Here is a 10859-nt window from a genome sequence, read left to right as displayed (position 1 = left end):
GCACTTAAATATGAACCTCCTTGACTATCAGTTTTTTTCTCCCTCTGATTTTCAAATGTAAGTTAAAAGAGATTCTTAGAGAAAGTTCAGCAGATAAGGCAGAATTAAAATAACATTTTCTACTTCCAACCCAATCAATTCAATATGTGTTGGGCACCTCTCACCCTGAAACCAGAAACCTCTACTTTCCTCATTATCACTAATAAGAGGACAGTTGTGCATGAGATCAAAGGGTTTGGATCCCAGCTGCCTGTACACCTCCCTCCCATCATTGACTTCACATTTTAGCATCATTTTCTCAGGAGGTCAAGTGAAACGAAGCTGATTTAGAGATTTTCAATGATATTTTTTGTTTGATGATAATTTCAAAAGCCATTGTGCAATTTCTTTTCCCATCCTTGAAGCACTGAGGCCTGATAGAATAAAGTAAAAACACTTTTTTAAAAATGAATGTCATTTAGAATAGACTTCAGAATAAACCCATGTCTTGAAAACCAAAGGCAAGAACCATTCACTTAACAAACACTTATTGAGCCAGGAATAGGTATTCAAAGATTAACACCATACAGTGTTTGCTATTAAGGATCTCAGAGTCCAGTGTAAAGACAACACATTTGCTATTTTGACAACCAGTATCTGTTCCCCTACTGATTTAGCTTCTCCCGCTCAATTCAGGCTGGGTGGAATAGTTCAATCATGGTATTCTGCCCAAGACACAAAGTAAGTCACCTGCACAACAATAACTGAGAATCATGTACATGGTGCTATGGAAATGCAGGGAGGGATTCATAACTCTGCCAGAAAAGATCATGTTAGGTTCTTGAGATGATGATATTTAAGTAATGAGAGCCAATTAAGAGTTAGAGAAACAGGGTAAAAAAAATAAAGATATTCTAGGAGCATCAAGCAGAAAAGAGACATAGGGAAAATTTTAAAAACTACACATTCTCCTATCTGACTAAAAGCAGGACATAAATTTCCTTTTCATAAAAAAATATCCATTTGTAAAGGTACCCCCTCTCCTATATCAGGAAAGAAAAAGGACTCGTGCCGAAACCGGTTTAGCTCAGTGGTAGAGCGTCGGTCTGCAGACTGAAAGGTCCCAGGTTCGATTCCGGTCAGGAGCATGTACATTGGTTGCAGCACATTCCCGGGAGGGGGTGTGCAGAAGGCAGCTGGTCGATGTTTCTCTCTCATCGACTTTTCTAGCTCTCTATCTCTCTCCCTTCCTCTCTGTAAAAAATCAATAAAATATATTAAAAAAAAAAAAAGGACTCGTCACTGGAGATGACACTAAGATGAGTCTGCATAAATAACATATAGATGAAAAGGGGGCCACATATTAAACCTGAAAAGCTCAGGGAAGGCTTACATGGCAGGCCTTAGAAACTCAGAGGCCTGAGTTTATATAACCATATGGAATGATCTTTTACCTCAAATAACCATATGGAATGATCTTTTACCTCAAAACATAATATGAACTATAGCTCTAATCAAATTACTTTAAGTGATGAGTTTTCTCATCAAAAATATATTTTTTAAGAAAGGAAACAGAAATTCTAATTTTTGGAAGTGACTTGCATCATTCAGATTACTCCCTCTTGAAAGAAAAGAAAAAGCAATCTTAGAACTTTTAGAAAACCAAGAAAAATTTATCACTAATTAGATGTTTAATATTGTTCATTCTAAGTAGCATATTAACCAAAGGTCAAATGTTTAATATAATACAGCTGTATTTAGTGTATTCTTTATGGAACAACCTCTTGCATTAATATACCCTTATTTCCATTTAAAGAATAATAGCTAGAATTTATGTAATAATTCATATTTTATAAAGTATTTTAAAATATATAACCCCACTTGATCCTCAATGTGCTCTAATCTGGATCACAATTTTTACACATTCAATTACTGTAGAGGATTCAAAGTTAATATTATTATTGCTTTTATGATATTGTTATGCAACCCCAATGTACAACATTGTTCCCATTAAAAAAACATGATTTACAATAATCTGTCTACAATGTCACTTTTAAGAATGTGTTGCTGGGAGAAAAAAAAAAAACTGCCTTCAAATGATTAGCTTTTTAAATTCTAAAATCCTATTTATTTTCATTCACCTGGTAAAATAATATTAATATACTTTAATCTAAATTTGCTGATTTCCACCTTTTGCCTTCATTGCATTAAGGGAACTAATTACTAGTGTTGGTTCTTCAGGAGACTGTCAGTGAAAGAGAATGCCAAAACGAATATTGGACAATATACAGGGATTCCTTAAAAGCATGTCATCACATTCTCATACTTTAAATCCACATTACTTGGTTCCACGCATTAAAGTTGAACAGTCTTTAATTCCTCTTCAAAGCAGTTACAGAAGAGGCTAAGGTTGAATTATTCCCCTTGATGGTTGAGAGAATGACTAATATCTCTTTGGCACAAGGATAATTTCACCCAGTGATGTGCTTCCTCATCCTTAATCATCTGTTCTCTCTCAGTGCTAAGGCAAACTTCTTCAGTACACTGTGCTGTAAGTGAGCCAAGAAGGCACTGAATTAATTGCCCTTGCTCCAAGCACACTGGACAGTCTAGAAGCAGACAGAACCACATAACTCCAAAATAGATAAGTCAGACATCAGCCCACAGTAAAATGGCTGGAAGAGGCCTTGGTCTCAATTTATCTTTGATCTTTTTTACCTTCCTATAACACACTTGACATAATACATTTTTGTTCTTTGTGCCACGTAGCACAACTACACAACCAAGAGTGCTAATTATTCTGATTTACATGAGCTAAGGGGATTGGAAGGCTTTTCCTAAAACCTTCAGACAATCATTTTACAAACTGCATCTCAATCTAAGCCTATCCATTCACTTCTACATCTTTCTAATTTTTATCTGTGAAACATAAAACAAACTTTCCCTCTTTTTTTTCATCTGGTTATGCCCCTCCATAACACTGGTATCAATTGTGACCTAAATTGGAGAGGCAAGGAGACTCCTAGCAGTTATCCTACTGATTCAGATCTGCAGACCTCAAGACTTATTCATTTATTCAATAGATATTTATTAAGTGCCTACAAGGCATTCTGCTAAATACTGTGAAAAAAATAAAGATGATTCAGATCCAGGGCATATGCTGAAATGATTTACTATCAGTAGAGGTAAAAAGTGCACAGAATAATTATTATAATGCCAGGAGTGTACAAAATCCATAGAGAAAAAGAGCCATCATAAGACAGGTGTTGAGTGTTGGCTGATAGAACCTGAGAAAGTCTCTAAAGAAGGTGGCATGTGAAGATAAGTAGGGTTTGAACCTTGGAGAGGGAGAGAGGGTCATTTAAGCTCAGTGAAAGCCTGAGCAATAGTAACAGTGGGACAGAGCACCAGTGCATGCAGCGACTCCTGACAGTTCAGTACAGTACAAAGACTCCTACACTTGGAATCAAAACCATGGGTCAAACCCCAAATTTGCTACCTTTTAGTTCTGTAACCTCAGTCACTTAACTTCTCTGGGCTTTAGTTTGCTTCTGTAAAGTGGGAAAAGTAAGTATTTTCACATCTGCGTGCTGTTGTGCAAATAAAATAGGATAATGAAAAGTTAATGTGCACAATTATAATTTTAGTATATATGCTGCCGAAGCGAGCACCACAATTATAATTAAATTCACATCCTTTTTTCTCAAGACCTCTCCCCATTTGGTCCACATTTCTGCCTCCTGATTTCTCCCCACAGTTTTCCTCACCTTGCCTGCAATTCCCCATCCTTTCTCTACAGAAAAATAGTATCAAGAATCTCATGAAATAGTTATTTATCCCTGCTTCTTCTGAGGCTGAGTGTAGGCGGTATTGTTTTGCTTTTGAAGATGGCTCCAGATTGACATCCTTGCTAAAACTACCCACATAATTTACACCCAGTGAGAAACAGCCTTCCAAATTCACTAGAGGACATTGGAGTTGATATTTTTGGCTCTTCTTCCAATGCCATTTCACTGTGATAGATATGCAGATGAGACATCCTAATATGGGTCAAAGTCAAAGATACATACTTCCTAAAACTTTCTTCTGATAATCACATCAGAATTTCCTTGAACCTTAGGTTATAAATTGTAAGTAATTATGTTTGTATGATGAAACTCCTTCTAACACAAGCCTATAATCTTAGCAGAGCTGACAAATACAAACGTAATAGTTATATTGTTGATTTTAATCATTTAAAATTATATAACAAGTAGAGGTCCAGTGCACGAATTCATGTACCAGTGGGGTCCCTTGGTCTGGCCTGCGGGATCGGGCCAAAACTGGCTCTCCAACATCCCCTGAGGGGTCCCAGATTGCAGGAGGTCACAGGCCAGGCCAAGGAACCCTACCAGTCCACTATTGGGGATAGGGAGGGATGCTGGAGGTTGGCCAGCCAAGAAAGATCACTTTCAGTCCAAATGCAGAAACAGCCCACATGCCCTCCAGGTGCAAGTTTCAAAATGTTCAATTTGCTTACATATCCAGAGCATGTCCAGCCCATCTCACTCAGTCCCGATCGGCTGGATCCCTGCAGCAAGCTAACCTACCAGTTGGAGCATCTGCCCACTGGTGGTCAGTGCATGTCATATAGAGAGTGGCTGATCAGCCTTAGCATATCAGCATATTACACTTTGATTGGTTAAACAGCTGACCAGACAACCAGACACTTAGCATATTAGACTTTTTTTATACAGGATAAAGAAATGTCTTCCTCTTGATCCCAGGTCAAAAAACTAGATATATAAAAAGGAAGTTCCCAAGGGCAAGATTTATGGTTTTCATCTTCGTATTTCCAGTGATTCATACAAAGACTGGCATATGCTAGCTTCTCAATAAATATTTGTACAAATGAATGAATGAGTGAAAACATCTCTAATCCTGCCTGTAGGTCAAACTTCCAACACACATGGCATGTTTCCTTGGTGCCTTAAACTCAAGAGGTTACAAACCAAACTAAAAAAATATGTTTCACACATTGTTCTATGCATTACCATGTTTTTTTCATTCAACAAAATATTTATTTAGTATCTGCTATGTGCCAGGTGCAGAACAGTGAGTAAAAGACAAAACCTCTGATTTTATGGAGCTTACATTGGGAAAGGTGAACAGTTATAAACAAGGAAACTAAAGTAAATGAGATCATGAAAGGCGCCCAAATGAAAAAATAAAGCAGGAAATCGTGATATGAAGTTCTTATTAATTCTCATAGCAACTATATCTTCTTTTTACAACTAAAATAACTTAAGAGAAAGAGAGGGCTCAGTAACTTGACCAGGTTTTATGGAACTAAATATGGATGTACCAAGGGAGTTGGTAGAGGTTTTAAAACCCCCTCCCCATAAAATGTTTATCAGCACCCCAACCCAAGCTTTGAAATGAATAACTGGTGTTTACTCCATCTTATGTTATTATAAAAGCTCAGGAGAGCAGCCTCAAAACCCCAACACCTACCAAAGCTTTACAAGGTAACCATATGATTATCCTAGCTACTGTACTGTGCAAGTTCTGCAACTTCTACAACAGATGAAGGACAAAGTTGGTGTGGGATCTGTCGATAACAAAAAGAATTATCACTCATCCTAAAAACAACCCTGGGAGACAGGTATTACCCCAATAGGGACACAAGGTGTCTTTTTTTGGGGGGGGGGGTGCCTTTGATCATATTTTTATTCAAAATTAGCTGCCCAAAGTGATTTGACCGTTATGGAATAAACAAATTTAAGTTTATGCCACAGGCTTCTTTTCTTCTATTGTGGGTTTCTTTTCTGCGGGCTTCTTCTGAGCTGCTGGTTTCTTGGTAGCTGCAGCCTTTTTCCCCACCAAAGGCTTCTTCTGCTTCATTAATGCCAACAGCCTTCTTTCCTTTCTTCCCCATCACAGGCTTCTTGCCTGGAACCCCTTCTCATCTGGTTTGGCTTCCAGTGCTGCTGCTGTTTTATCCACCAGAAGCTTGTGGTTCTTGGACTGGCGAAGAATGGTGTTCCGGCGCATAGTCTTTGCAAATGGGTTTAGCTTCAACATGATTCTCAGGCTTTTCAGTGGATTCTTCTTCAGGACTCTGTGCTGAATCTTATGTGGTGCTCAGAAGGCTCTTTGGATCTCTGGGCTTTTCAAGATTCTGCTAGGTCTGTATTAAGCATCTTGTGCATGGAAAAGCTGTAGTTAACTCTTGAGGGAGGCAGCTCCACACCAAATGCCATACAGCTCATCTAACTTGCAGAAAACACTTTCAGTCCAAATGCAGAAACAGCCCACATGCCCTCCAGGTTCAAGTTTCAAAATGTTCAGTTTGTTTACATTAAGCAGAGTAATTCCAGGGATGTTTCTGAAGGCTTTGATGACACTGTTATCCTCATTATAGATGATGCAAAGTCCCGTGTGCTGGATACAACGGTTTCTCATTTTGCAGTTGCCAGCCCTCATTTGCTGAGAGGCATACACCTTTTTCATATCATTCCAGGTCTTAAGTTTCTTAAGAAGCAAAACAGCCTCCTTGGTTTTCTTGTAGCCTTCAACTTTATCTTCAACCACCAAAGGAAGTTCAGGAACTACCTCAATATAGTGAGTGACCTTTTGACATGACCAGTGCTGGTAAGGCTGAGGCAGGTAAAGCAGAATAGATGGCATATCATTTCTGTGAAGTGTTTACTCTGCGGTGTCAATGGCGCCAGGTTTTCATTGGTGCAAACATTCAGCCCCCAAGGCACATTTTCCAAAAGCACCCTGGCCAAAATGATAAGTTCCACCACCTCGGACTTTGGGAATTCGAGCCACAGCTCTGCCAGTACCCCAGAACTAGGCACTGGTTTGATGACCTGACAATTCACTGACAGCTAGGGTTGTCTATTGTTTTTGCGCAAGTTGGTGTGAACAAAGTTTACGATATCTGGTGGAATGGGAGCCTTGAACACAGCAGGCAAAGTTACATTTTTATCAAATGTTTCCCCTTTTCAGAGTACACAGATATAAGTGGATGAGATACACCCTGGCGGGGAGAGGAGAGGCCTGAGACACCAATGTCATATATTATGCAGTGAATAAAAATGATGAGCAAACTGAAAAATATATCTTGCCCAATGTCATACTGCAACACTGGCAGAATTTCAACCAGTTCCTAAAGCTAAGGGAGATGACTCCTGTGGGGGCTACAGCTCCAGACTTCAAGATGCCTTCTCAGAGTCACATCTTCTGGACTTAGGACACAGCTATCTGTCTCCAGCAAAGTCTCTTGAGAGAAAGCAAAGGTGTGTATTGAAAGAAGATACTTAGGAATCATTTCTGAGGGGAAAAGACACAAAAAGGGACTCTTCTCATGCACACCGATACCAAACAAACAAAAACAGTCTCAAAGCACCAATATGAAATGTTTGGCTGGAAGAAGAGATCTCTTAAGTCTTAAGTACTTTTCCACTCCCTGAACAACTTATTGAGCTCCCCACCTCCCCCCACTTATGATTAATAGAGTTTCATGAGCTGTTCAGTCTCCAGGCCATTTTGCTTTAGGAAGCTTTGAACTGAGAAATGAGACAAGTAGTTTCAGTGCTGTCATCATTAGGGGATAAAAAGAAATCTATTTAAATGGTTTTTAAATATTCACAAGAAGAGCCAGAGGGTCTTGGGGATGTTTCTCTCTCCTCTGTCCCTCTTGCCCAGGTAACCTATTACATCAGAATAGTGAACACAAACTGTGACTCTGTCAGCAGATGCTGAAGACAGTCACGGGGAGTGTGGTCAATGTTGGCCTGAGCTCTTGTCCCTCAAGAACTTGGGTCTTTAAGGATGTGGTTCAATAAAGCACCTTTGACATGGCTTCTCTAAAGCAGGATGCAAGACAAGATGGCTGGGGAAATAACAATCTGTTTTTTTTATTTAAAAAAAAACTTTTAAAATTAGTTCCATGTAATTGGAACTTTTTAGCATCCAAGATCAGAACCAAATCTGGGCCAGCTGTAATTACTGAAGAAAAAGAAAACTTTAAAAGGGTATATAAATTGGTAGAACCTGTTTGGATGCATTCTGTCAAAGGCATCAAAATTTAACCAAAACTGGTTTGGCTCAGTGGTAGAGTGTCGGTCTGCGGACTAAAAGGTCCCAGGTTTGATTCCAGTCAAGGGCATGTACATTGGTTGCAGAAGGCAGCTGGTCGACGTTTCTAGCTCTCTATCTCTCTCCCTTCCTCTCTGTAAAAAATCAGTAAAATATATATTTTTTTAAATGCATCAAAATTTAAAATGTGGTTTCCCTTTAGTGATTCCACTTCTAGGATACTTTTAGAACAAATGGAAAGATATACTAATATATACAAGGATATTTGCAAGCACACTTTGTAATTTGAAAAACAACAACATAAACATGCATCAGTAGAAGGATGGTTAAATGAATTATAATTTATCTATACTAAAGACTATATTATGCAGTGAGTAAAAATGATAAGATCACCTAGCCAGTGTTGCTCAATGATTAAGCATCTACCCATGAACCAAGAGGTCCCTGGTTCAGTTCCTGCTCAGGACACATACCTGGTCTGTGGGCTCAATCCCCATAAGGTGTGTGCAGGGAGCAGCTGATCAGGAATGTTTCTCTCTCATCGATGTTTCTATCTCTCTATTCCTCTCCTTTCCTCTCCCTCTAAAAATCAATAAATCATATATTTTAAAAGGTTAAGATATATGTGGTTCAACAAGGAAAAAGGTCCATAACATATTAATATACACAAAGAAAAAAGTAGGATGTAAAGCAATAAATATATGGTATTAAGTCATTTACATAAAATATACACTCTGATGGCACTACGCAGCTGTGCTCAGCAAGAAGCTCCCTGACCACAGAGTTCCCTCCTTCCTATCATGCTTTTCCCCTTTCCTTTCTCCTTCCTGCACTACAGACCAGGCAGCATCCAGAAGGGCCAACTAAGGAACCTAAGAGATCTGAGCTCTTAATCCTCAGTCCTTCAGTGACCAAGTCCCTGTTATCAGAGAAAGATGGGACACCTATGCTTGGGAAAGGCTGTCTAAATCTAGCATCTAACTTCAGAGATATATCCTATATAATAAAGAGCTAATGTGCAAATAGTCATCATGCCCTAGCATCCTTGCGCCAGGGCTAGGGGACCTGAGGCTGGGCCAGGGAACTTGAGGCCACACCCCCACCCTGGTGCCAGGGCCGAAGGACCTGAGGACGAGCCAGGGGACCTGAGGCTGTGCCCTCCACCCAGTGGGGCTTGACGGGAGACCTGAGGCTGCGCCCCCTGCCCTGTGGGGCTTGACAGGGATGGGGCCAGCTGGGTCTGGGTCTCATACAATTTCGAGGCCCACACGAGTGGGCAGGAACTTAACTCTGAGTTCCCCTGAGTGCCCCAGACTGACGGGAGGGAGATTTTCATATACATTTTACTAATTTTCTTTCATCTCTGACACTTCTATTATGGAGAAAGGGCAAATAGCAATATTAAAATATTTCCTTTAGTTAATTCTCTTTTCATGTGCATGAATTTCATGAACGAGGCCACTAGTTTGTATATAAAGATAGTCATAGTGCAATCTAACCTTATCAAAAGGTGATTTGTTGAAAGATGAGTGCTGGGCTGCAGAGCAACCGCTTTTCCCATCATAAACATCTTCAGTGTTTAAAAATATATTTAAAGACCAGAATGATCCACACCAATCCTAGCAGCCATTTGCTCTTGGGAGGCAGAGGTTTGGGGAGAGCAGCCTGTCACTCTTTATTGTATGTAGTTGAATTTTTCACAAGCAAATGATATTTTCTATTTCTTAAATGATACTTTTAAGCTCAGTCACTCTTAGAAAGAGAAAAATTAAGCAAATCAAATGCAGACACGCTAGCAAATAAAGCTTTAAAGGATATAATTATGTGGTTTGTTTCAGCCATTTTAATTGAATAAAGTTTGAATTATGAAAATGTTGCTTTGTTTATCAATACACATTTGATTTCAAACTGTTTAATTCAATAAATGTATACTTTGTTTTCAACTTTATCAACGCAACCTTAGCTTTATTTTCTGATCCAGGAATTCCCGTATAAATCTGTATACCTCCTGGCTAGGTACTTCCACCTGGATGTTCCAATGTAGTTTAAACTGACATGTCTAAAACCAAATCCATCATCTTCCCATAATATCCTTCTTTTCCTAAGGATATTCTCTTCCACCCATCACCCAGACTTGAAATTCCAACACTTGTTGACTAGTCCTCTGTCTTGTTTCCTCAATAAATTGATGGCCAGACACTTCTTGTGTTTCATTTGTGGTATTTCTGACATCATTTCCTTCCAATCCCTAAATGTAGGCCTCCCATCTCAATGACACCTTGTATATTTATTACAATACTTGAGGCCCAGTGCATGAAACTTGTGGATGGGTAGGGTCCCTAGCTTCTCCCAGCTGCTGGCTGGGGCCTCCCTTTGCACCCGCCTTGGCCTGGCACCATCCGTTCACCTGCTCCACCATTCCACTTCAGTCCTGCTCTCATCGGTGCCCACTGGGGCTGGCAGCACCTCCACTGCCGCCTGCTGCCAGCAATGTGTCACCAATGCCCACCATGTCCTGTGCCGCCCCCTGGTGGTCAGCACACATCTAATTACTGGTTTGCTGAACTCAGCCTGTAGGGACAATTTGCATATTAGCCTTTTATTATATAGGATCTATAATATTGTGTATATCTCTGCACCCCATCCCCCACAACTGCAACCCCTAATAGACTATAAGCTCCTCAAAAGGATTCGTGTTCTAGTCATCCCAGCACCCAGCATAATACCTACAATACAGTGGGTACAAGATTAATACTTTTTCAGTGAACAGATATATGGAAAGAAGCAGTTGG

The 10859-nt window shown here is 39.7% G+C and overlaps 1 pseudogene across 1 annotated transcript; it reads right to left on the bottom strand.

The window, feature by feature from the left end:
- Window positions 1–5745: 5745 nt before the first annotated feature.
- LOC311611789 (large ribosomal subunit protein uL4-like) lies at window positions 5746–10508 on the bottom strand (annotated as a pseudogene). The gene is made up of 2 exons: window positions 10475–10508; window positions 5746–7026 (listed from the first exon to the last, which is right to left on the bottom strand). The product of its transcript is annotated as a large ribosomal subunit protein uL4-like (transcript).
- Window positions 10509–10859: the final 351 nt, after the last annotated feature.

The sequence above is a fragment of the Pipistrellus hanaki genome (genome assembly GCF_964339955.1).
Source record: "Pipistrellus hanaki genome assembly, chromosome: 17".
NCBI lineage: Eukaryota > Metazoa > Chordata > Mammalia > Chiroptera > Vespertilionidae > Pipistrellus > Pipistrellus hanaki.
This window is presented reverse-complemented; position numbering and strand designations above follow the sequence as displayed.